Source organism: Callospermophilus lateralis, unplaced genomic scaffold, assembly GCF_048772815.1.
Source record: "Callospermophilus lateralis isolate mCalLat2 unplaced genomic scaffold, mCalLat2.hap1 Scaffold_124, whole genome shotgun sequence".
In the NCBI taxonomy this organism is placed as follows: domain Eukaryota; kingdom Metazoa; phylum Chordata; class Mammalia; order Rodentia; family Sciuridae; genus Callospermophilus; species Callospermophilus lateralis.
This window is the reverse complement of record NW_027512424.1, coordinates 1,367,981-1,392,526: the sequence shown is the minus strand read 5'-3', so window position 1 is coordinate 1,392,526 and position 24,546 is coordinate 1,367,981. Positions and strand designations below refer to the sequence as shown.

Below are 24,546 nucleotides of genomic sequence, written 5' to 3'. Positions count from 1 at the left end.
TTGATAAGGGCCATAGAAACACTTGTCACATTATTCAAATGCTCCATGGCAAGACTTCTGATGAGACCAAATAGGTCTCATGATATCAAAAGAATATCAAAGAAATAAAGCCAGTATGACTAAATCCAAACCAAGTCACATGAAGTGCCTCATGTACAATACAAACCTAGTTTAATAAATAAAGGAAACACAGGTGACTGTTCTCTGGGAGAACCTTCAGTTCTTCATGGCGGGTTCATAATCTTGTCTGAGACTCTACTGCCACTTGAGTAAGTCTAAGTACGGCCATGAAGATTGTCACCATCTTGCCTTGCTGATGCCACTGTGCCAGGCTGTACCCAGACACCAGCTGGCACATGATGAGTTCATGCTCATGAGGATTGTGTGTATCACCAATGGAGTCATCTTCTCCAGGCCAAGCTGGAAAACCCACTTCTCAGCTTTGCTTCTCAAAGTAACAGTCGTCCAAAAACTTTCTCCAGAGTGAACTTCGGGTCCCCAGGTTTTGTTTCTTCAGAAATGCACTCAGTTGTTTTTTCTATAATGTCTGCTACTCCCACCAAGTCCTTACAGAAACTCTGGATTCCAAATATTGTGGCGTCTTCCACACATCTCCGGGTTCTTCTTATGTTTTCACAATCAGCTACAGCTGTCTGGTATCTCAGTGTTAAATCCTGGACTTCCTTCTCCTGTTTAACAGCTTTTAGCTTTAAGGTTTGTTCAGCAAGAGAGAGCCCAAGCTCATCAGGAGGGTCCTCAGAACTGCAGTCTTCACCAGCAGTTCTCTGGGTGACAGTGCTGATTGGGTGTGGCCATACCCAGAAGGGTTTTTTTCTTCCTGATCATTTCTTTACCTCACCAACAAACTGCCAAAAGAACTGCTATGCGAGGCCAGGAGGCCAAGATCAGGATCCTGATTAGAATAAGTTATACTCTGCATAATATGCCAAAATACATTCTACTGTCACGTATAACTAAAAAGAACAAATAAAAAAAGTAAAAAGGTGGTTATCATTTCTTTCAATTGCAAGCAAACTCACAGTCAACTCAACATAAAAAGTTTAAAACATTGTATTAAATCAGTATTTTTCTTCATCTCTGAGTTGTTTTGTTTTTTTGTACCCGCTTTTTTTTTCCTGTGACAGGTGTCTCCTCTCACTTAGGCTGAGTGCCACTTTCTAGTAAATTATCTTAGCCAAATAAGATATCCTCCCTAAGTTTCGGTGTCTTCATATCATATGCAAAATGGGAATGACAGCAGTTCTTATTTGGGGGGGTTTTGTCAGGATTAAATGATACCACATTTAAAATAACTAGTTAGTTATATAATTATATCAGAACATGGCAACCAGAGTGTGTAAAAATGGGCACACATGATTATAGGGCTTGGGTTAGAAGAAGAGTTCATTTTGTTTAATGACAAGTGAAAGGGCCAGTGTGGGTCCCCAAAATGTAGCACATGCTAGGCAAGTGCTCTTCTCTTTGATCTACACTCCCAATTCTTTTTCTCTTTGAGACAGGGTCTCATTAATTTGCCCAGGCTGCCCTTGAACTTATGATTCTCCTGCCTCAGCCTTCAGAGTTACTGAGATTAGAGTCACACACCACAGCACCCAGCTCAACCCTGTCTCTCTTTATTCAGCAGCCAGGGCTGTTGGTTCACCCTGAGAGGTAGTTCTGCTCTCAAAGCTGTTCTACATAACTCAGTCCCTTTGTGACAGCTCCTCATTCCGTGATGTTCTTCAGATCCTACCAAAATAACATTTATCTGCAGGTGGAAACCTCACTGGCTTTGTGAGTGTATGGCAAGCGGTGGCCTTGTGTGGGATTTCCCTCCAATTTTGTGGGTTTGAGTACTTTTGCCTGATCATTTTTCATTAGGTTAAAGAATTTTGTGGACAAGATCGGGGCTTTGCTTAGCCACAGTGAAAATAACAGTCTATGGGTCTTGAAGAAACAGAGGAGGCTCAAGAAGAAAAACACAGAAAATCACTAAATTATCACTTTAGTAATATTTCCAAATTGCCAAAACCACTCTGAAGGCTGTCTTGCTCATGAGAGGCATTCCTGGGGTTTTACAGACAGTGTGGGGAAGGAATTACTCTGTCAGATGGCTGAGGATGTAACTAGTAAAATGATCCAGCAGAGCAATATTGTCTTTGGAGCTGACAAAGGTGAGTAGAGTCCTATTTATCCAGGTGCAGTGCTCATGTGCAAATGTGTCCACTCAGCCCTCAGCCTGTAGGCCCTGCCAAGATGGCCAGGTGTTGCCCTGGGCTAGCAGGTTTAGTGTTGGGAAGGTTGCACCTCGCCTGAAGCTGGGGGAGCCAGGAAGGGCGTCAGTGGCACCTCATGGTGAAATGATGTGCCTGCCATAACAAAGGAAAGAACTCTAAACCAAAGGAGCTCACAGTAGAGGAGTTCCAAACAAGCTTAGAAGTGATGAAAGTGAAAAGAAAACTTAGCTGGGGTTGGAACTGTGGCAACGGTTGTGACAGTTCATACATCAGTGGGTCTGGAAAATGTTAAGTCCCAACAATAAAATTGAGAAGTTGCAATACTGTCATTAAACTCGTATTATTTTAAAAATAGTAATTGTTAACATGTGTGGGTGTCTTCCCTCTGCAGATATGTCTTACTTATTCATAGGAAAGCCTGTATTCTCCAGGAGTGTAGTGTATTGGCTCATGAAATGGTTTCTGCCACTGCCAGCCATGTGATCATGGGTGGGCTCGTTAAGATCTCTGAACCTCAGACTATGCATGGGTAAACCAGGTTTAATAATAATCGTCTCTATAGATGTGGTTTTCAAATATTTCTTGGAATAAGAAAGACAATTTAATATCACAATACAATATGCTAGACACAAACATATATCCACACAGGTATAATTAAAACAGAGTTTTTATTAAATGATGTGTCCCATTATTATATTTGGTTCACTCTTTTTCCTTTTCATTTTATTTAAGAAATACTGGTTGTTACCCACTAATGTGATTTCATAACTTAATGTTTCAAAAATACTGTGGAAGATTAATCTGCATACTAAAAAAATGCATTTACATAAAGTGCTTAATTCACAATACTTGGTCAATATATATAAATTTCTGTTTTTCTTCCTTCTTGACCTATCAGACTCAACATTCACTACAATTTGTTTATGTATAATGTTTATGGAGTTGTCGTAATACATCTAATACAGTAAATTAAAGATGTTAGGTTTCGCATATCAGTTCTGAGTTGATGTGGCTGATGATAAGCTGTTAGACACCTTGACTATTCAGAAAGGATTTATGTGATCCTGGGTTATATTTAGATTACAACAAAAGTTATCAACAATCCAAGAAATAAGCTTTTCAAAATTGCTATACATGGATTGTTAGGGATAATACTTGTGTTTTCAACTCAGGCTTCAGATTAGGACAATTTGGAGAACTTTTAAAATATGGCCAATGACATTCTTCTAATAGTCTGCATAGAGCCTGAACATTAGGATTTTCCAACATGGCCTCAGGTTAACCCAACGTGCAGTCAGGGTTAAGAGCTGCTGAGTTTTACAGTGCTGAGACTAAGACACCAGTAGGATAAAGAAAAGTAGATATAACATAGTGAGAACTTTTCACCACTACTCTAACACCCTAATCCCATCAAATATTATCTCTGCTGGAAGACAAGTTCTGGCAATTTGTTTGAATCATGATATGCATTTACCAGTTTTAAAGTGAAATTTCCTTGCACATATTCTCAATGCAGATTTCTTGCTAATTCCAACCAGCTAGTGTCTGGGTTGGTGTAAATTATGGGGTCTGTTTGTCATTCTATCTTCCTGGGCCACCTCAGGAGCATAGAGACTGTCCAGCTGCCTCAAGCCTGCTATCTATCGCAAGTTATAATAAGTATCTTCTTCCTCTTTGTTCCCATCACCTTGGTCCACTCCCCTGCTGTGATGCCCTGCAGATTATGTTATACTCCATCTTTTTCTAAGCTTTCATCCCTCATAGGCCGTGAGTCTTTAGATCATACTCTGTGTTTTGGATGCCTTTATGTTTTCCCCACCTAGCACAGGGCCTGAGTTTTTGCAGGGGTTCAGAACATTTTCTTGAATAAATAAATGAATAACTTTAGTATTCAGAGAAGTGTGTGCCTGTCTGGGAGGCTGGGGCAGAGTTTGGCATTACAGCTTCTCTTGACCTGTTCTTTGGATCACTCCAATCCTTTTACTGGAAATGGGGTTTTCTTTATTGTAATATCAAAGAGAAGCAAGTCAAAACCTGGTGTCATTTGCTCACAATTAAAAATCCATAAATTGGAAAGCGCTGTGCCAGGGATCTCAAACTCTGTGATGGATTTCTGGTTTATGAGCACTAGGAGCCCTAGTAATGTGGCCAGTTGTCTCCTGTTTTTGAAGCCAGTATGATACAGCAGAGAAATTAAATCTCCTGAGAAGTAAAGGTTTTCAAGTGCATGCTACCCTCCTAGCTGGGGCTGGAGTTCCTTAGCCCAGGGCCTGGACTTCTGGCCATTGGCAATGATCAAGATCTAATACATCAGACTGGTGAAGAAGCAGTTCAAAAAGTAAATTTTTTTTCAAATCAACCAAGAAAGCTGGTTAATTTTTCTTGGAAGGAATAGATGAGTCTGAGTGATCCTGGTCCTTGCAGGGAAGTAAAGGAGATCATAAGTTACAAACATGAAATGCCTGTGTTTGATCTGTCACCCTTCTCAGAACATTTTTTTGTGGGGGAGGGGGATGGGGGAGGTATTAGGGATTGGACTCAGAGGCACTCAGCCAACGAGTCACATCCCCAGCCCTATTTTGTATTTTATTTAGAGACAGGGCCTCACTGAGTTGCTTAACACCTCACTTTTGCTGAAGCTGACTTTGAACTTGAGATCCTCCTACCTCAGCCTCCCAAGTAGCTGGGATCACAGGCATGTGCCACTGTGCCTGGTTCAGAACATTTTTATACACCATAGATTATTTACTTCTAATCTGAACATAAGGCTTATATGTACATGTAGCAAATATCAAAAATATTAATTCTTTGGAAGACACTAAAAACTAATCATAATCTCATTCTACAGAGGAAACATTGGTGGTATTTTTGCATGTACATTTGCTCTCTTTTTATTAGGTGTGTGTTTATATTTGTGTTTGTATATAACAATATTATATTTTATATATAATAAAATATAATATTGTTATATTATATTTTAACTTCATAACCAAGCTTTTCACATAAAATACACTATAAGGGTTAGGAGTATAGTTCAATGGTAAAGTACCTGCCTAGCATGCATAAAGTTCTAGGTTCAATTCCCACTACTGCAAATAAATAAATAAATATCTGTGCTTCTAAACTGTTTATCTCTGCTTTTTTAGCTACTGAAATTTCTCTTAAATAGACCTTGAGAAGTACAGTCTTTACCTAGTCTAACAATCTGGTACCAGGAATTACTTATGATTGCTGGTGCATCTGTGGAAGGACATTCAGGTCATTCTGGGTTAAATCTCTTTCTCTGTTTATAGAAATCAAACTATGTTCTAAGCACAGTTAGTGCTTGATGAACTCAGGAGGTGTTCAGTTATGTGAATGGGATTGAGCAACTCAGGTATATCCACAATTAGGTGTGTGTTTGAAGGTTATATCAAAGAATCTTGTAGAAGCTAAAGTTCATCTCAGGCATCCTTTCATGAGACAGCCTGTCACCCTGGAGTTTGAGGGACATAACAGATATACATGATCCACTGACTCCTGATCTATATAGAATCAAAAGGTCTGTTCTTAAGACCTTCAACTCTCTGGGTCTTTATTTCTTCATCCACAATAATGGTGATCCTGACACTTACCTCACAGGGAGGTGACGTAAAGGTCGTGAGAGTTCTTGGGAAGGGTTGTGAAAATGAGCTCTCCATGGACCCTCAATTGAGTAGTATTTCTGCCCTTTTTAGATCATATGTCAAATCATGGTTATTTCTAATTCCCTCTGATGAAGAAATATGACTGAATAGGTATCCTGAAAAAGCTCTTGTTTTTCCAGTTTCAAACTGGGGTTTTACATGTAAGTGTTTCTATTTATTTTCATGACATATGTAACCAGTGCACCTTTTGGTCTCTTGGAATCTGGTTTGTTTAATAACGTCATCTTCCAGCTGTGCTTGATTTGCTTTTGATGAGCACTCACTCTAAACACTATGCAAACATCAGGTTTAGGTTATGTTGACAGGAAAGGAAATACTGGAGGCCCATGTGGCTTATTCATTTATTTGTCTGTGTATTAAGTCATTCAACAAACACTGAACATTCACTTTGTATATGCTGCAATAAATGTTGGATACAGAGGTGAAAGGGACCATCTTTGACCCTCAGAAACTCACATTCCCATGAAACTGGAAGACCTGTCAAGAAATTATGTTGCAATCTGATAGAGTTGTAGTAATTTGCTAAATATTCTTGAGCTCCTTCTCTGTGCCAGAGAGTTTTCTGAGGCTGAGATATAATTGTGCATGAACAGCACTTGGCTCCCCAAAGATAATGCACTGGTTGGAAGAAAGTTACAATTTTGCTGTCCTGAATGCTGAGATGAAGGCATTGAACTTTATGTTTGTGTTTTGAATAAGTTTTCAATGGCAATGAGGAAAATGGATTTCTTGGTGAGGGGAGTGGGCATGAACATTTTCAGGGAGAAAGGTTAGGAGTCTTATCCAGTTATCTAAGAGAAAAATGAGCCTGGCACACCTATAATCCCAGTAACTCTGGAGGCTGAGGCAGGAGGATTGCAAGTGTGAGACCAGTTTGGGAAACTTAGTGAGACCCTTTCTCAAAAGTTAAATTAAATTAAATTAAATTAAATTAAAAAGTCTAGGAATGTAGCTCAGTGATAGTGTGCCCCTGGGTTCAACACCCACCATCACAATAACATAACATAAAATTAAATTAAAATGATAAGTGCTTGAATTAAAAGCAGCAGTAGTGATTAAAGAGGCAAAGGGATGGATGGAATAGAAACTCAGGAGACAGGATCTATAGATCTATAAAATATAAATTGGAACATTGGATGAGAACTACTGAAGGGGTTGGATTCAGGGATGGCTAGGTTTTGGTTTTAGGGACTTAAGTGATTGATGTGTTGCGATGCAATGGGACCATACAAAATTATCCTGCATGTTCCTTCATTAATTTTTAGGTTGCCATGTAAAGAAGGCACCACTGTCCATGGTACAGAGAGATGGCTTGCTGACTTGTGCAAGTCCCTTCAGGTTAGGAATACAGTTTTAGTATATATGTGTGTGTATATATATATGCATATTTAGGGTGTGTATATAGATACACAAGTAAGTTTGACATAAACACTGACCTCCACTTGGCTAAGTGATCACCCATGTGTTTACGGACATCACTTTCTTTTATTTTTTTATTTTTTTAATGACATGTTATTGTAATAGGACAGTACTGAAGTCATGTTCATGGGTTCTAAAGGCAGACTACCTGGGCACAAGCCCTGGCTCCATCTCTCACTTGCAAAGAGACCTCGTGTGCATAAAGTAACCATATCTTCTCTGTGTGTCTGATCTCTATAAAACCACCATTACAATTGCACCTGCCACACAGGAATGTTTGGGGGATTAAATTAGTTGATTCATGGCAATTCATTTAGAATTCAGGCTACCTGGTACATGGCAAGTGCTCTCTGATGGTTATCTCTTATCATTTCCTATTATCTCTTTTTGCCAAAAACATCTCCATGAGAACAAATCCTCTAAGGGTCCCTATTGCTTGAAGCGTGTCTCTGTTGCTGACACACAGGACCCTAGCTCCATGCCAGACTCTGTATCATGGCTATGCATATATTACCTCCTTCAGTGTCACAGCAGAGTTATGTGCACCTGCCTGTAGATCATATCCCGGTGTTATGGATGCAGTAATTGGAGATATTATGCAACTTGTCCCAAATAATTACACAGCTGGCAGGTAGAGGAAGCAAGAACAAAAGTGGACCACCTGACTAATGCACATAGTCATAATCCAGGCTGCTGTGAGGGTAACCAGGGACCAGAGCACCTGCTATTTCCAGCAGGACACTGGTAGGAAGGGCCTCATTATTCCAACCTCAGAGCCACATTGCTTCTCTGAGTTGAAGAGCTGAAGCTGTGCCACACACAATGATGAAGTGCTACCTGGGAGGTCTTCCATCATTTAAATGACAGATGGTGTTTCTTCCTTTATCTGGCTCCCAGCCATCCAGCCTGCCACAATCAAGTGCCCCTCTCCTGTTACTCTTTCTGAGATTTAGACTATTTATAGAATCTTTGAAACAAAAGATATAAATGCAAGTGGCAAAACATTGTAACAATGTGATATGAAAAAGATTATTTTAAATGCCAACCAACTCAACTGGGTTGTCTGAATGGGAAGAGCCACTTGGAAGAGAATATTCTTTGAATATACAATGGCCTGAGTGATCCGTTTATCCATTTCCATACCAACACCTTCATCTTGTTGGAACTTGGTAAACATCAGTCCACATCTTTCATTTTGCCTTTCAATTAGATTCCTTTCTTGCACAGGCTGTTGATGTGAGTTGCCATCTTTCCTGAAGCTAGCCCTGGTGCACAAATGGCACAGGCCATTTGATACAATGTGAAATATGAATAACTCCCCTGTCTTTTTCAATTTCAAGCTGGGACACTCTTGGGAATTTAGGAATAAGCTATTGAGGTAGGTTCTTTCCCTGGTTCTGAAACATGGGAACTTTGTCCCATATCCCAGGTCACATATTTTAATCTTAATTCAGGCTTCTATTTCTTAGGGTCCATTTCAGCCTAAAATGTCTTCCACAGACAGCTTTGACAAGGCTGTGGAAATCTTTGAATCTGATTCTTAAAATAAACACATCTTCCCTTTCCCCACCACCCTCTGCAGTCTCTCATGTCATTCTCTGCTGGAGAAAGAAATCTCTTGCTTTCATGCAAGTCAGATGTGCTATTTTATTTTATTTTATCTTTTTTAGGTGTGCTGTTTTAGCTCAGCTGAATATTTGAGAATCTATATGCTAAAAGCAGATAAAATAAATAAGCTGTATGAATCTAGTAACAATCCATTGCTTTTATTAAAGATTCATTCCTGATATTCTTTATGTTGAGAGCTTCCCTTGAACCACTAAGATGATCTACAAAACCCAATTCTTATCTATATTTCAAAAATATGGCCTTTAATTACTACAAAGATTAGAAGTAAATGAGAAGTTCACTAAATTATTGGTTTGGTAAGGATGCATTCTCAGTGACTCAGGTGTGGCTTCCGTATTTCATCTCTGAATACACTGATGCGAGAATGGTGATTTGGAAAGTGACTAGGAGGCTAAAACCTATACAGTGAAACCTTAAAATATTACTGAGAGAAATGAAAGAAGACTTGGTTAAAACTACCATTGTATTCTTTATTTAAAATTTACCAGTTGGGTATTTCTCATGGACCAAATGATTTACAAAATACTTACTATACATCATCTCATTTAATTTTCGCATCAAATTTAAATGGCTAAAATTAATTATCTTCACCTTGCCCATGGGAAAACTGAGGTTCTGGGAGATGAAGTCACTTGTCCAGAGTCATACAATTAACCAGTAGTTTTTGATTGAAGTACAGGGCTAACATTTATTGAACTTTTACTATGAACTCAGCCACTATTCTAAATACTTTACATTTAACCCATTTAATCTTTACCAAGCTCTGTGCTGGAAGAAATGAAGGTCTCAAGAGGTGAAGATTACTTGCCTAAGAGCATTCAATTAGACAATTGGAGAGATAAACTAAGAACCTAGGTCTTCTGGCTCCAAAATTTCTCCCCTGACCATTGTGCCTTTGGGGTTCTCTATAAAACCCTGGCTCCCCATTTCTTTCACCTCAACTACACTGCTGAACCCCCTTCCTACTTTTTTTACTGTTACACTTCTTATAGTTGAAATACTTCATGTTTGCTTGAGTGTGTTTCTTGGCTTTTCTTTTGGGATCATCTCCTCACACAAAAATGTAGCTCCAGGACAAACATCATTATCCTATGTACATGCATGATTGCACAAATGTACAACCAAAGAAGTGAAAAATTAGCTCCATTTGTGTACAATGAATCAAAGAGCTTTCTACTGTCATGTATAACTGGTTAGAAAGAAAGAAAAGAAAAGTAAAGAAAAGAAAGAAAGAAAGAAAGAAAGAAAGAAAGAAAGAAAGAAAGAAAATGTAGCTTCAAGAGAGCAGAGATGTCTGGCTTCCTACTTCACAGCTGTATCCTGGTGTAGTTCCATTTCCTGGTTCAGCCATGAACTGATAAATGTGGACCAGTACAGGGCACATAGTAAGCGACAACCAGCTCAATGAGAATGAATGAATCATGGGCATATGGGTAAGCTCCTCAGAACTGGCAGCTACTCAAGGTCTGCCCTGTTCTCATTCTGCTTGCAGTGGTGATTTTGAATCCAATTGAGTATAATGGTAGGTATATCAGACCAATTACTCTGGGCCAAGGAGTGAATCAGAAGTCAAGAAGTAATTCAGATGAAGGAAGGGAAGATGGGGGATGTGGGATGGTTGCTGGTGGGAGTGTATATCTGTGCGAGAAAAGGCTTGAAAACTAAGAGGAAAGAGCAAGAGAAAGGAAGAACTGAGTGGAGGTGATTGATAGCTCAGCAAGGGAGACAGGAATTGGGTTAAGCACTCTAGCAGGGCTGGGGGGCAAGCTTCTGAAGCAGAGCAAAGGGAAGGGATGGCTGCTAATTATGAGGAGAAACTTGATGTGAAGAGAAACTGGGAGAGTGCCTATTAATGCCCTTTATCACCCTAGCATAATAGCAGGGTAAAGCTTTCCACAGATCACATTGCAGAAAATTCTGTTTTTTATTTTTTTTAATGATGTCAGATAAAATGATGGTTTGCCATTCCTGAAATAAGGAACGGCCTGAACTTCACCTCATCAAAGACATAAATTTCTTGTAGGCAATCAGTAACAATGACAGGAAATCAAGACGGGGCTGTAATTAGTGTGAAATTGCTCTCTGTAAAACGGTTAGTAAAAGAGACCGTGGTGATGGAGGAGCCCTGGCTTGAGCTGTTTCATGGACTCTACTTTTACAGGAAGGAAGCAATTACTTCATGTCGTGATATTCTCATGAGGTCTAGCAAAGATTTATATCAGTAGCAAAAAGGGAGAGCCTCCCTGCCCAAGTGACATGGTCCCTTGCTTTCTTAGATGGCAGAACCCCCAGGGGTTCTGGCCACCATGAAAATCATTCTGTTTCATTTAGATCTCAGGTGGCACTGGTTCAGTCAACATGAGACCCGCATCTGGTCTGCTGCCTAGAACTTGGCCATGATCTTACTGTCTTCCCAGTGCTCTCCAGGGTATTAATCTTTCCTCTTTTTCTCTTACTGATAACTATTTTCATTCTCCAGAAATCCTTCCACTCAGAAACAGTCCTTCCATTCATTGTCTATTGCTGAGCAACAAAATCATCCCCAATTTGGTGACTTAAAACAGAAAACATTTACTACCTCACAGTTTCTGTGTCAGGAGTTTGGGAACAGACTAGCTGGTGTTTCTGCCTGGGGGTTGCTCACCAGACTGCAGCAGCGGTTTGTCTTGGGCTGCAGTCTCAGCAGAAGGCTCTCCTGGAGGCAGACCAACTTCCAAGTTGGACCTCATCCTGGGAAAGCTCACACTATGAAGGCTGCTGCCCTTAGAGTCAGCAAGAGAAGTCAGGCAAAATGAAAGTCAGGGTGTCTTTGTAACATAATCTCAGAAGTGAAATCCTGTCACTTTTGCCAGATTCTATTCATTAGAAGTAAGTTACAAGGTCCAGGCCACACTCAAGTAGAGAGAAAGGCCGACTATCAGGAGGTGAGGATGTGAGGACAAGGTTAGAAACCACCTTCCATGCTCACATTGGCTGCTTCCCCTATTCCATCCTCCTAACTTTCCTAAAAATAATAAGTAAAGGATAAACATGCCCAGATACCTCCTTGTGTCTAATTGTAATCACTGTGCCTAGATGGCATGGACTCTTCTCTCCCATAAATTTTGTTCACATATTTGAAACCAGTGACACTACTACAATGCACCAAGAGGACATGAAAATGTTTATTGTTCAAACAATGAGGTCTGGGGAGAGCAGGGCTGGCTCCTGAGCTGATCCAAAATGACTTGAGAGAGAACAAGGGAAAAAGAACAGTTTAGGGGTATTGTGGTGGTTAGGGGCTGGGGATGGGGCTGGGATAGGTGTGTAGAGCAGAGCTTGTGTGGTTTAATTGCTGCTGGGGACACTGGAGGACATATGCAGACTTTCCTTTTTTACAATTATTTTTCTTGTGGTGCCAAGGACCAAGCCCAGGGCTCTCACATGCCAGGTGAGTACTCTACCACGGAGCTACATCTCCGGCTTATGTAGGTTTTCCTAACTGATTTTTCCGATGTGGAGCAGAAGGTGAAAGGGAAGTGATGGGATGTGAAAACTGTCCGCAGTCAAACATCAAAAGTGGAGTCAAAGTCTTAATTACATGATTGAACTTGGAATTTGGTGGATAAGGTTGGGTGTTGACATTCTCAAACCTGATTCTTCAGTGGATCTGATGAGTGAGGTACTTATCCATATGTGGATACATATACCCCAAAAGGGCTTTACATCCTCAGTAAGGAGGTACTATGAAAAAATGTGGATGACCTCACTTACATGTGGAATCTAAAGGAGTTGAATTTATCAAAGCAAAGGGTAGAGTGGTGGTTACTATGGACTGGGATATTTGGAGATGGTCAAAGAATACAAAGTTTCAGACAGAAATAATAAGTTAAAAGACATCTGTTGTGCAGTATAGTGATTATAGTTAATAATTAAGTATTACATTCTTGGAAATTATTAAGAGAGTAGATGTTAAGTGTTCTCATTACTAGTAAAGCATAAGTATATGAGGTAATGCAGATGTTAATAGCTTGATTTAGCCATTCTGCAATGTCTACATATTTCAAAACATGTTGTACGCCTTTATGTATGTAAAGATATGTACATTTTTTAAAAGTGTGCCTGATATTTCTATATACATACCCAAACCTTTGAGTACTTGTGTCTTCAAAATAGATATCCTCAAGAATTTTTCTCTACACCCTTGCAGGTGACAATGTTAGGGTTTTTCCATTGTAAATAATTTAGCATTTGGTCAATTCCCCTCAGAAATTTGCATTTTTATAAAAGCAACATAAGTATACAACTTCTATTTTTTTTTTTATTTTAAGGCTACTTTTTAGAAACAATAGTCTGCTAAGAATCTATTCCTTTATAAAAAATAAGCTTTATTGAGAAATATACATACAGTGAGGTCTATTGAAAGTATACACTTTGAAGAGTTATGACAAGTTATGCACTTATTAAATCACTGCCCAAATAAAGATACAGAGGATTTCTGTTAAAAGGTTCCCTGTGTCCTGTTGCAGTTTATCACTTCCTTTGTCACCAGACCCAGGTAACAACTTGTCTGCTTTTTGTCACTGAAGGATGGTTAACATTCTGTAAAATTTTATGTAAATGGAATCATGCAGTGTATACTCATGTGTCATTCTTCATGTAACATAATGATTTCAAGATTCATCAGTGTTGTCTTGTGTCTCAGTCATTAGTTTCTCTCTCTTGCTGAATGGTATCGCATTGCATGGATATACCAAAATTTGTTGATCCACTCAGCTCTTGGGGGACATTGGGGACTTTTTTTTAAAAAACTCTAATCATTTTTATTTCACTTTAAATATTTCCATATGTATCTTTAAAAAGTAAAGAGAAAGTTTTACCTAACAAATATAAGTTATCAATAGCATAATTATTCAATGCCATTTAGACTCAGTTCACATTTAGATTCACCCATTTGTCTCATGTTTTTTTTTTAAATATTTTTTAGTTGTTGAGGGACCTTTATTTTGTGGTGCTGAGAATTGAACCCAGTGCTTCACACGTGCTAGGCAAGCACTCTACCACTGAGCCACAATCCCAGCCCTCAGTGTCTTTTTGTATTTATATTTGTTTTATTCAGAGCAGCAGCATTTTTTTGTTTTATCCCATAAGTTTTTAGTGTAGAACAATCTTATTTTTTCCCCTGGTTGAAGAAATCAGGTCAGTTTTCTTGTAGAAATGCCACATAGCCTATAGATAGGCACTTACTTTCTCATGGTGTTATGTAACTTATTTCTCTGTCTTCTGGTATTTCCTGTGAATTAGAATATCTTGAAATTTTTGAAATACCTGTATTTTTGTAAAATGTTAAAAGTCCACAATTTTGATTTCAATCATGTGATTTTTTTAGTATTAATTTATTCAACAAACATTTGAGCACCTCCTTTGTGTCAGGTGCAGTTCTTTTTTAAATTTTTTTTTCTAATTTGTTTTATGTGACAGTAGAATGCATTACAATTCATATTACACACATAGAACACAATTTTTTATTTCTCTGGTTGTATATAAAGTATATTCATACCATTCATGTCTTCATACATGTACTTAGGGTAGTGATATCCATCTCATTCCACCATCTTCTTTACCCCTATGATCCTTCCCTTTCCCTCCCACTCCTTTGCCCTATCTAGAGTTCATCTAATCCTCCCATGTTCCCCTTCCCAACTTTACTATGAAGCAGCCTCCTTATATCAGAGAAAACACTCAGTATTTGGTTTATTTGAGATGGGCTAACTTCATTTAGCATTATATTCTCCAACTCCATCCATTTACCTGCAAATGCCATGGTTTAAATGTCTTTTAATGCTGAGTAATATTCCATTGTGTCTATATGCCACATTTTCTTTATCCATTCATCTACTGAAGGTTCCACAGTTTAGCTATTATTAATTGCCTGCTATAAACATTAATGTTGCGGCCTCACTGTAGTATGCTGTTTTTAAGTCTTTTGGGTATAGATGGGGGAGAGGATATCTGGGTCAAAAGGTGGTTTCATTCCCAGCTTTCCAAGGAATCTCCATACTGCTTTCCATATTGGCTGCACCAATGTGCAGTCCTACCAGCAATATATGAGTGTGCCTTTTCCCTCCGCATCCTTGCCAACACTTATTATTGTTTGTGTTCTTAATAGCTGCCATTCTGACTGGAGAGAGATGAAATCTTAGAGTAGTTTTGATTTGCATTTCTCTAATTAATACAGCTGTTGGACATTTTTTCAAATATTTGTTGATTGATTGTATATCATCTTCTGAGAGGTTTCTGTTCAGTTACTTGGCCTATTTATTGGTTGGACTATACAATTTTAGTGCTTAGCTTTTTGAGTTCTTTATATATCCTAGAGATTAGTGCTCTATCTGATGTGCGGGTGGTAAAAATTTGCTCCCAAGATGTAGACTCTCTATTCAACTCTCTGATTGTTTCTTTTGCCAAGAAGATTTCTAGTTTGAATTCATCCCATTTATTGATTCTTGATTTTAATTCTTGTGCTATAGAAATCTTATTAAGGAAGTTGGGGCCTAATCTGACATGATAGAAATTTGGACCTACTTTTTCTTCTAATAGGCACAGTGTCTCTGGGTAATTCCTGGGTCTTTGATTCACTTTGAGTTGAGTTTTGTGCGTAGTGAGAGATAGGGGTTTAATTTCATTTTGTTGCATTTGAATTTCCAGTTTTCCCAGCACCATTTGTTGAAGAGGCTATCTTTTCTCCAATGTATGTTTTTGGTGCCTTTGTATAATATAAGATAGCTGTAACTATGTGGGTTAGTCTCTGTGTCCTCTATTCTATACCATTGGCCTACCAGTCTATTTTGGTGCCAAAACTATGCTGTTTTTGTTACTATTGCTCTATAGTATAGTTTGAGGTCTGGTATAGTGATGCCCCCTTCTTCACTCTTCTTGCTAAGGATTGCTTTAGCTACTCTGGGTCTCTTATTTTTCCAGATGAATTACATGACTGCTTTTTCTATTTCTATAAGAAATGTCATTGGGATTTTGATGAAATTGAATTAAATCTGTATAGGCTTTTGGTAGTATGATCATTTGGCAATATTAATTCTGTCTATCCAAGAACAAGGGAGATCTTTCCATCTTCTAAGATCTTCTTGAATTTATTTCTTTAGTGTTCTGTAGTTTTTTGTTGTAGATGTTTTCCCACCTCTTTCATTAAGTTGATTCCCAAGTATTTTATTTTATTTTTTGAGATTATTTTAAATGGGGTAGTTTTCCTCATTTCCCTTTCTGAGGATTTGTCACTGATATACAGAATGCCTTTGGTTTATGGATGTTGATTCTGTATCCTGCTACTTTGCTGAATTTATTTACTAGTTCTAGAAATTTTGGGGTGGGATATTTTGGGTCTTCTCAGTATAGAATTATATCATTGGCAAATAGTGCTAATTTGAGTTCTTTTTTTTCCTATCCAAATACCTTTAATTTCTTCTGTCTGTCTAATTTCTCTGGCCAGTGTTTCAAGAACTATGTTAAATAGAAGTGGTGAAAGAGGGCATCCCTGTCTTGTTCCAGTTTTTAGAGGGAATACTTTCAATTTTCCTCCATTTAAAATGATGTTGGCCTGGGACTTAGCCTAGATAGCTTTTATGATGTTGAGATATGTTCCTTTTATCCCTGGTTTTTCTAGTGTTTTAAACATGCACGGGTGCTGTATTTTGTTGAATGCTTTTTCTGCATCAATTGAGATGATTATATGATTCTTATCTTTAAGTCTATTGATGTGATGAATTACATTTATTGATTTCCATATGTTGAGCAAACCTTGCATCCCTGTGATGAACCCCACTTGATCATGACATTGGGGATTTTTTTTTTCAGTCTAAATCCATTGTTCAGTAACCTTCTGTGAATATTTCTATATAAGTTTACCTATGACCGTATGATTTCTTTTCTCTTTGGGAGATACTTAGAAGTAGAAAGACTTAGACATAAAGTAAGTTTTTTTTTTTTTAAAGAAATGGTTAACTCGTTTTCTGAAGTGTGGTTGTACCAATTTGCATCCCCATCAACAGTGAATAAAAAGTTCATTTCCTCCACATCTTTCCCAACACCGTGTACAGGCAACATTTTGATTTTAGCCATTTCAGATGGTACCTATTGTGGCATATTATGATGGTTTTAATTGGTGCTTCTCTAATGACTAAGCATGTTGAACAATTTTTCATATGCAAAATTTATTCTCTACATCTTTTCTTTGATAATGTATCTATTTCAATCTTTTATTCAATTTTTATTAGGTTGTTTGTTTTCTTATTGTGATGTAAGTGTTCTTTATATATTCTACATACAATTATGAGTGTGTGTATGTAAAATCTTTTCCCCTAGCCTATTGTTTGCCTTTTCATTTAAAAAGTGACTCTTAAAGACCAAAAGTTTATAATGTTGATGAAGTCCAATGCGTTGATTTTTGTCTTTAATAGTTTATGCTTTTTGTACTTAAGAAAACTTTGCTAAACTCAAGATCATTAATTTTTTTCTCTTCTTCCTTTTGAAATTTTATAGTTTTAGATTACGCACTTTGATCTATGATCCATTTTAATTTTTTGTGTATGATATTAGGTAAATGTAAAGGTTAATTTTTTTTGCAAATGTCTAATTATTCCAACACCTTTTACGAAAAAGATTATTCTTTCCCCACTGAATTACTCTAGCATCTTTTCAAAAAAAAATTAATTGACCATGTATGTATTAGTCTATTTCTGTGCTCTCTATTCCATTCCCTTGACTTATTTGTCTATTCTGATACCAAAATGACATGGTATTGATCATCTTGACTTCATAGTAATACTTGACATCAAAATTCTTTAACTTTGTTATTCTTTTTCAAGTTATTTTAGCCATACTTTTTTTTTCTTTGCATTTCCATACCTTGCTGGGCTTTTGATTGGGTTTATAATGAATTTATAAATCAAATTGGGGATAACTGACATATTTACTATGAGAAGTTCTCCGAGTGTCCTGCAACCTTGCTAAAGTATTTAAAAATGTATTTCCCAGGAGTTTTACATAGACAATCATGTTCTCTCTGAAAATAACTGTAGGGTTTGATAGATGCCATTTATTAGGTTGAGGAAGTTTCCTTCTTGGTTTGCTGAGAATTTTATCAAGAAATATTTTTAGATTTTATCTAATAAATGCTTTTATGCATCTATTGGGAAAATCATATACTTTTTATAATTTTAGTATTATTGGCATATAGTTTCCTTTTCTGGTTAATTTTTCTCTCTTCTACTTAATTTCTCTTTGATTTTATTTTTATTATTTTCTTTCCTATGTTTGTCCTAAGTTTAATGTGCTCTTCTTGTCCCAGTTTCTTAGGGTAAAAGCTTCAGTCATCAATCAGACATTTATTCTTCAATGATATAAACTTCTTTTTATGTACTTCTTTAACTGAATTTCATACATTTTAGGTGTTTGTGTTTGATTTCTACTCATTTAATGTCATTTACAATTTCTCTTTTGCTTTCTTTGTTGACCCATGGAGTATTATGAAGTCTGTTATTTAGGTTTTAGAGGCTTCTGCACATTTTTTGTTGATTTCTGATTTAGTTCCATTTTGATCAGTGAATATAATTCAATCGCTTTTAATCCTTTAAAAATTTTGAATTTTGTTTTGTGGCCCAGACATGGTGTATCCTGATAAATGTTTTGTGTATTTTTAAAGCATGTGTATTCTGCTATTGTGGGTAGTAGAGTTCTATAACTGTCATTTAGGTCTAGTTGATTGATAGCCTTATTCAAACTGTTCATATCCTTATTGATCATCTGTCTACTTTTTCCTCAAAGTTTTCACAAAAGGGATAATGAAATCTTCAATTCTAATTATGGATTTGCTTATTTCTCTTTGAACTCTATCAGATTTACTTTTTTGACGTTGAAGTTGTGTTATTAGGTGTATAAATATGTAGAATTCTCTATCTTCTGAATGAACTGACCAATTTGTTATTATGAAATAACCCTGATAATATTTTTTGCTCTGAAGTCAACATTGTCTGATATTAATACCGTTACTCTAGTTTTTGTTTGTTTGGTGTCTGCAGCTTTTATTTCTCTCCATCTCTGTATCTTTAACTTATTTGTATCCTCATAGTGAAAATAGACTTCTGTAGGCTCCAATAAATTTGACTTGCTATATTTTTGATGAGAATTCTACTGCCATTTTTATCCCCATTCCCTTGGGTATAATGTATCTTTATTTTTGGTTGCTCCTTTATCAGTGGTTTTAAATGATTGGCTATGATGTATCTTTGTGTACAATTCATCATGTTTGTTGTATTGGGAGCTTATTGCTTCTTTATGGTTTTCATTACATTTGGGAAATTTTGGATCACTGTTTTCTCACATACACTATGCTCTCTCTTCTTCAGGGACTCTGTTTATATATTAAACTGCCTGAATTTGCTCCAGAGCTCACTGAATCTCTGTTCAATTGTTTTCAGTCTTTTTCTCCATGTATTTTATTTTGGATATTCCAATTGTTGTTTTGAATTTGTTAATTTTTTCTTCTATAGTGCTTAATAGTTTATTAATCCTGTTCACTGATTTTTTCATTTTAGTTTTATATATATATAGTCCATTTTGGTCTTTTAAAGAATGTCTTATTTGTTTTTATTTAACATGTTCAATCTTTATTTTCTTCAACATACATAATATGCTTTTTTTTTTGTACCCGGCATTAAGCTTCAGGGGTGCTTAACCATTGAGCCACATTCCTAGCCCTTTTCAATGTCTTTATGTTGAGACAGGATCTCAATAAATTGCTGAGAGTCTCTTGCTAGGTTGCTGAGGCTAGCTTTGAACTTGTGATCCTCCTGTCTCAGGCTCCTGAGCTGTTGGGATTATAGGCATGAGATATCAGGCCTGGATGGAATATACTTATAATAACTTTTATTGTCGTTTTAAACTAATTCTATAATCAGTGTCATTTTTTGGCTCATTATACATTGAATTTCTTTACTCTAGGCATGTCTGGAATTTTTGGATCAACTCTTAGAACATATGAATTTTACCCTATTGGGACTGAATATATTCAAATCCCCATATTCTTTTTTTAAAAAAAAATCTTTATTTTATTTGCTCATTTATTTTTATGTGATTCTGGAGATTGAACCCAGGGCCTCACATATGTGAGTCAAGTGCTCTATTCCTGAGCTACAACCCCAGCCCCAAATCCCCATATTCTTGATCTTTTTTTTTTTTTTTACAGGATCCATTATATTCCTTAGAATATAATTTGCCAGTTTCAAGACTTGCTTTGAAGCTTTATTAGGCAAATGCAAAACAATCTTTAGTCTAAGGCTAACTTTTTTCCACTATTGAGGCAACAACCTTTTCGGGACTCTACACAGTCTCCGTTGCTTGTTAAGATTTTCACTGTGGGTGAGAGACCACAGAGTGCCCCCATTTCCTGTGACCCTTGGTTTGACCTGCTGCCCTCTTGGCAAGGTTCCTTGCCTGGGGTTGGGCAGTTTGCTTCCAGGTGGGCACTGATTAGTATGCTGCTGTAAGTTGAGGTGGGCTGAGTTCTTTCTTTGTACATTTTTCTTTCTGAAGGTGGTCCTGTGAACCTTAGTCACCTTGACTTTGTTGGACTCCCAGGTCCATTTCTGATTCAGGGAGACTTTGAGGTTTCACTTTTGTTTCTCTTCTCTGCACTGAAACTGGGAAACTTTTTCTAGTTGATAAGCCAAGTTTGGACAAGCAGAGGCCATATCGTTTTGTTTCCTTTCTCTTGAGAATCACTGTCCAGAACTGCCTGATGATCAACATCTGAAGACCACTGCATAATGTATTTTCTCTCTTGTTTTTAGTTTAATGTAGGAGGGTGACTCTAACTCCTATGATGAATATTGTCTGGAAAGGAGCATCTCTCTTAAAGATGTTTTAATTTGTAATTGTCTGTTATGTGTGAGATTAAGAATTTTGACAGGGCACGATAACACACGCTTGTACTCCCAGCAGCTCAGAAAGCTAAGGCAGGAGGACCACAAGTTTAAAACCAGCCTCAGCAATTTAGCGAAGCCCTAAGAAACTTAGCAAGACCCTGTCTCAAAAACAACAACAACAACCCCCCACAAAAAATTTTGAACTATGTTTACAAGCCATTTTAATTTATTTTAATAAAAGTCCTTTCATCCCATTGGGGTTGTTGGGATAAAATGGTCTTTTTCATTTCTAGGACTTATTCATGAATTATGGAGGTTAGTGTATTTTGGGGGAAATCTTTGTCTCTAATTTGTGTTTTTACTTTGCTTAAGATTATGACAAATTCCCAAGCTGATAGGGAGAAACAACAAGAATGACTCATATGAGGTTTCTTACTAGCTTGGTTGTATGGAATTTTGAATTTAAAATTAAATCATTTATAAAAAATAAAGATATAAATTGAGATAAAATCCACTTGCTTTAAAATATTTTGATCAATGGTTAACAAAGATTTTAGTTTCCTAAAGTGAGGGCTTTGAAGTATTATATAATTTGTCTCCATGCTGAGGGAATGGGATGGGGATGGTAGAAATGAAGTCAACCAAATTCGTTTCTTTTGTCCCATCATAGGAATTTTTAATTTGAAGTCCACAGGCTTCCAAGGGATATCTGTACTTGAAGGCAAAAAAAGATTGAATCTTTACTAACTTCCAATTGAAATGTACCATTTCCTTCCATAAGAGACACAGGCCACAAACCACAAAAATATTAAAAACTGTAAATTTGTCAACAACTTTTTGTATAATAATGTAGTTATTATAAATATATGAAGGGTTATTTACTTCATACATTATGTTATAGTCATCGTTAATGTTCATTACTATTCATCACTAATTCAAAATTATGTAGTTTTAGATTTGGTGCTATATCTTGTTATTTAAAATGAAGCACTATTATTACCTTATGAATATGTTTTAAAATATTTGGGTAACTATTTTAATATAATTCATTTTCTTTGCAATTATGTGTTTTATTTTGTGTTTAAACATCATTCTGACTAGAAGCCCGTAGACTTTTATAGATGGGCTGAGGGTAAAATAGATGAGGAGTCCATGTTTTAGTTACATATAATAAAATTCCTGGCTGGAGTCACCTCAAGAAGAGAAGAGGTAGCAATAAGGCAGTCCCTAGCTTTTCATTTGCAGCTCCTCCTCAGCTGGACGATTTGAGGATATAACCTGACTCTGAGAGAATTTGACCTTCCGCACTCATTTCAGGCCCAGTGAACTGCAGGAGCTCAGCAGTTTGCTTATCTGATGTGATTTTTTCCATCAGGAGCAGGGCTCTCTGGGTCTGGAGGCTGAGACTTCTCTGCAAGGTTTAGCTGATGACAGAATTGCCTCCCGTCTCTCCTGATGAGCTACTGTCTAGATGACTTTCCACATGAATAAAATAGCTTTAAATCTGAAATTCTTGCCTGGGGCCTCTTTTCCATTTAATCAGCACCAATTCCATCTCCAGTCTTGGAATCCATCACACTCAGGACACAGGGCTTGTATCATCTCCCTGGTCTCCATCTCCACCTCTGCCCTCGAGGTCCTCCTCCTCCTCCTCAGTCCATATTCTTTCCAGCTGTGGCAGATGATGATGCCAGGAGACTGGAGGCTTCCAGCATCCCAGCCCTGCAAGACCCTGCTGAGACAAGCTGTCAGCTTCCACTCTTTGACAAAAAGAGAATGGTAACAAAATGAAGCCCAAAGCAAAGGGCATGCAGAGTTGGAGTCTCTGATCTTGTCATTCTTTGAGCACAAAATTCTCTGACCCAGAATGCTCTTTTTCTAAGACTAACCAAAGACAAAACTTTTTTTTTTTCTCTGTTATCTGAAAACATTTTATCACATGCATCTCTGTTTTCTGTTTAACCATAGTTAGGAGAACTAACGTTTCACAGTTTGTGAAGTGCTTTTTTTTAGTTATGAATTCATTTAATAATCAGAGCAATTGTGTATCTCAAGTTTTCTTGTTTGAAAAATAGGATGTCTATCTAGGCCCAGAAAGGTTCAAGGCTAATTCCGTAAATGTTCTAGAACTCGGAGTTAACCTGGGACCCCTGCCTCCAGGAGCAATATTAGTTCTACTGCCCTGTGTTAGTTCTACTTTCTCTATAGGAAGAGGTAAATAGGTCAACACATAGGAGAGCTCTCAGTCTGGTGGCTTATATGCTTTTTGTGTTCTGCATGTAAGTTTTGTTTCTTTCAAACAGTGTTTTTAAATAATTTGTATAAGTTCTCAGGGTTTAAATATTTGAAAGTTTTTGCAAAATCTAGATGTCTGGTCTTTCTCCCCCTTCAAATGAAGCAGGCATCCATGACCACAAAGCAGCCATTCGCTCGTGCTGAGGGTTGGTTCTCCTTTTAGATGGAGTATGATTTTCTGACTCTGTAGTCCCCACCATTCTTTATTGCTCCCCATGTGGAGGCTGAGTGTTAGTTATCATTTGTTATTGTCTCTGTTCTGTTGTTTTTCTTGTAGCAAAGTTAAAAGAGGAAAAAATAAAAACATGGAACATATTTCCATCTTCAAAGTGGGAAAATATCTAAACCTTATGATGGTTAATCTTAGGTGTCTACTTGACTTGATTGAGAAATCTTTAGAAACCTGGAAAAGCATTACTTTGGGTGTGTCTGTGAAGGTGTTGCCAGAGGAGATTAGAACACGAGTCTCAGTGAAGTAGGAGAGAAATATTCTCCCTCAAAGTGGGTGGGCACCATCCAGTTGGCCAGGCAACAGAATAAATACAGAAAGTAAATCAGTACCTCCCCCTGAGAGCACGGCATTTTCATGCCTTGCCTTGGAAAGGAGAACTCCAGGCTTACTGGTCTTTATACTCTGGGTTTTATACCAGCACCATCCTACTCTCCCAGGTGCTTGGAGTTTTGGCCTCAAATTGAGTTATGGCATTAGTTTTCCTGGTTTTGTAGCCTATTTAGACTGGGACTGAGCCATGCTACTGGCATCCGAGGGTCTCCAACCTGCAGATGATCTGTTATGGACTTCTCAGATGCCATAATTCTATAAACCAATGTCTCCCTCCTACATCTGGATACATATTTGATTGGTTCTATCTCCCTGGAGAACCCTATGACTAATTCAGACCTAGAGAACTTTGTGTTTATTATTTTTAGCCTGATTTGCCAGAGACCTGTAGCAATCTGAATTTGTCCTTTCTTACAGAAGCAATTGTTCTCTAATCTGGATGTTCACTGTTACCATTTGGGAAACTTGGAAAAATACAAGTCTCTGGGTTGTTACACAGACCCATTGAGTGATACTTTTCAGAAGTGGGCCCTAGTAATCTGTAATTTGAAAAACTTCCCAATTTATTCTGATCAGACAACCATTGATTTAACTTTCTTGGCTTCTTCTTTGGGATATCTCTTATGTAAAGCAGATTTAACTTCCCCTGAACCTCCTTCAACAACTCTGGGGTAGAAAACCCAAGTAAGCAGAAATTGACTGACGGATGGAGATGGTCTTGTGGAAACAGCCCATCTGGAGTTTGTAATGGGTAGAACCTCAGTTACTTCACTGATTTGCCTCTTAGGTCACTAAGAAAAAAG

At 37.4% G+C, this 24,546-nt stretch overlaps 1 pseudogene; it reads right to left on the bottom strand.

Moving 5' to 3' along the window:
• Positions 1-235: 235 nt before the first annotated feature.
• Positions 236-24,546, bottom strand: part of LOC143640150 (grpE protein homolog 2, mitochondrial-like) — a 66,670-nt pseudogene continuing 42,359 nt past the window's right edge.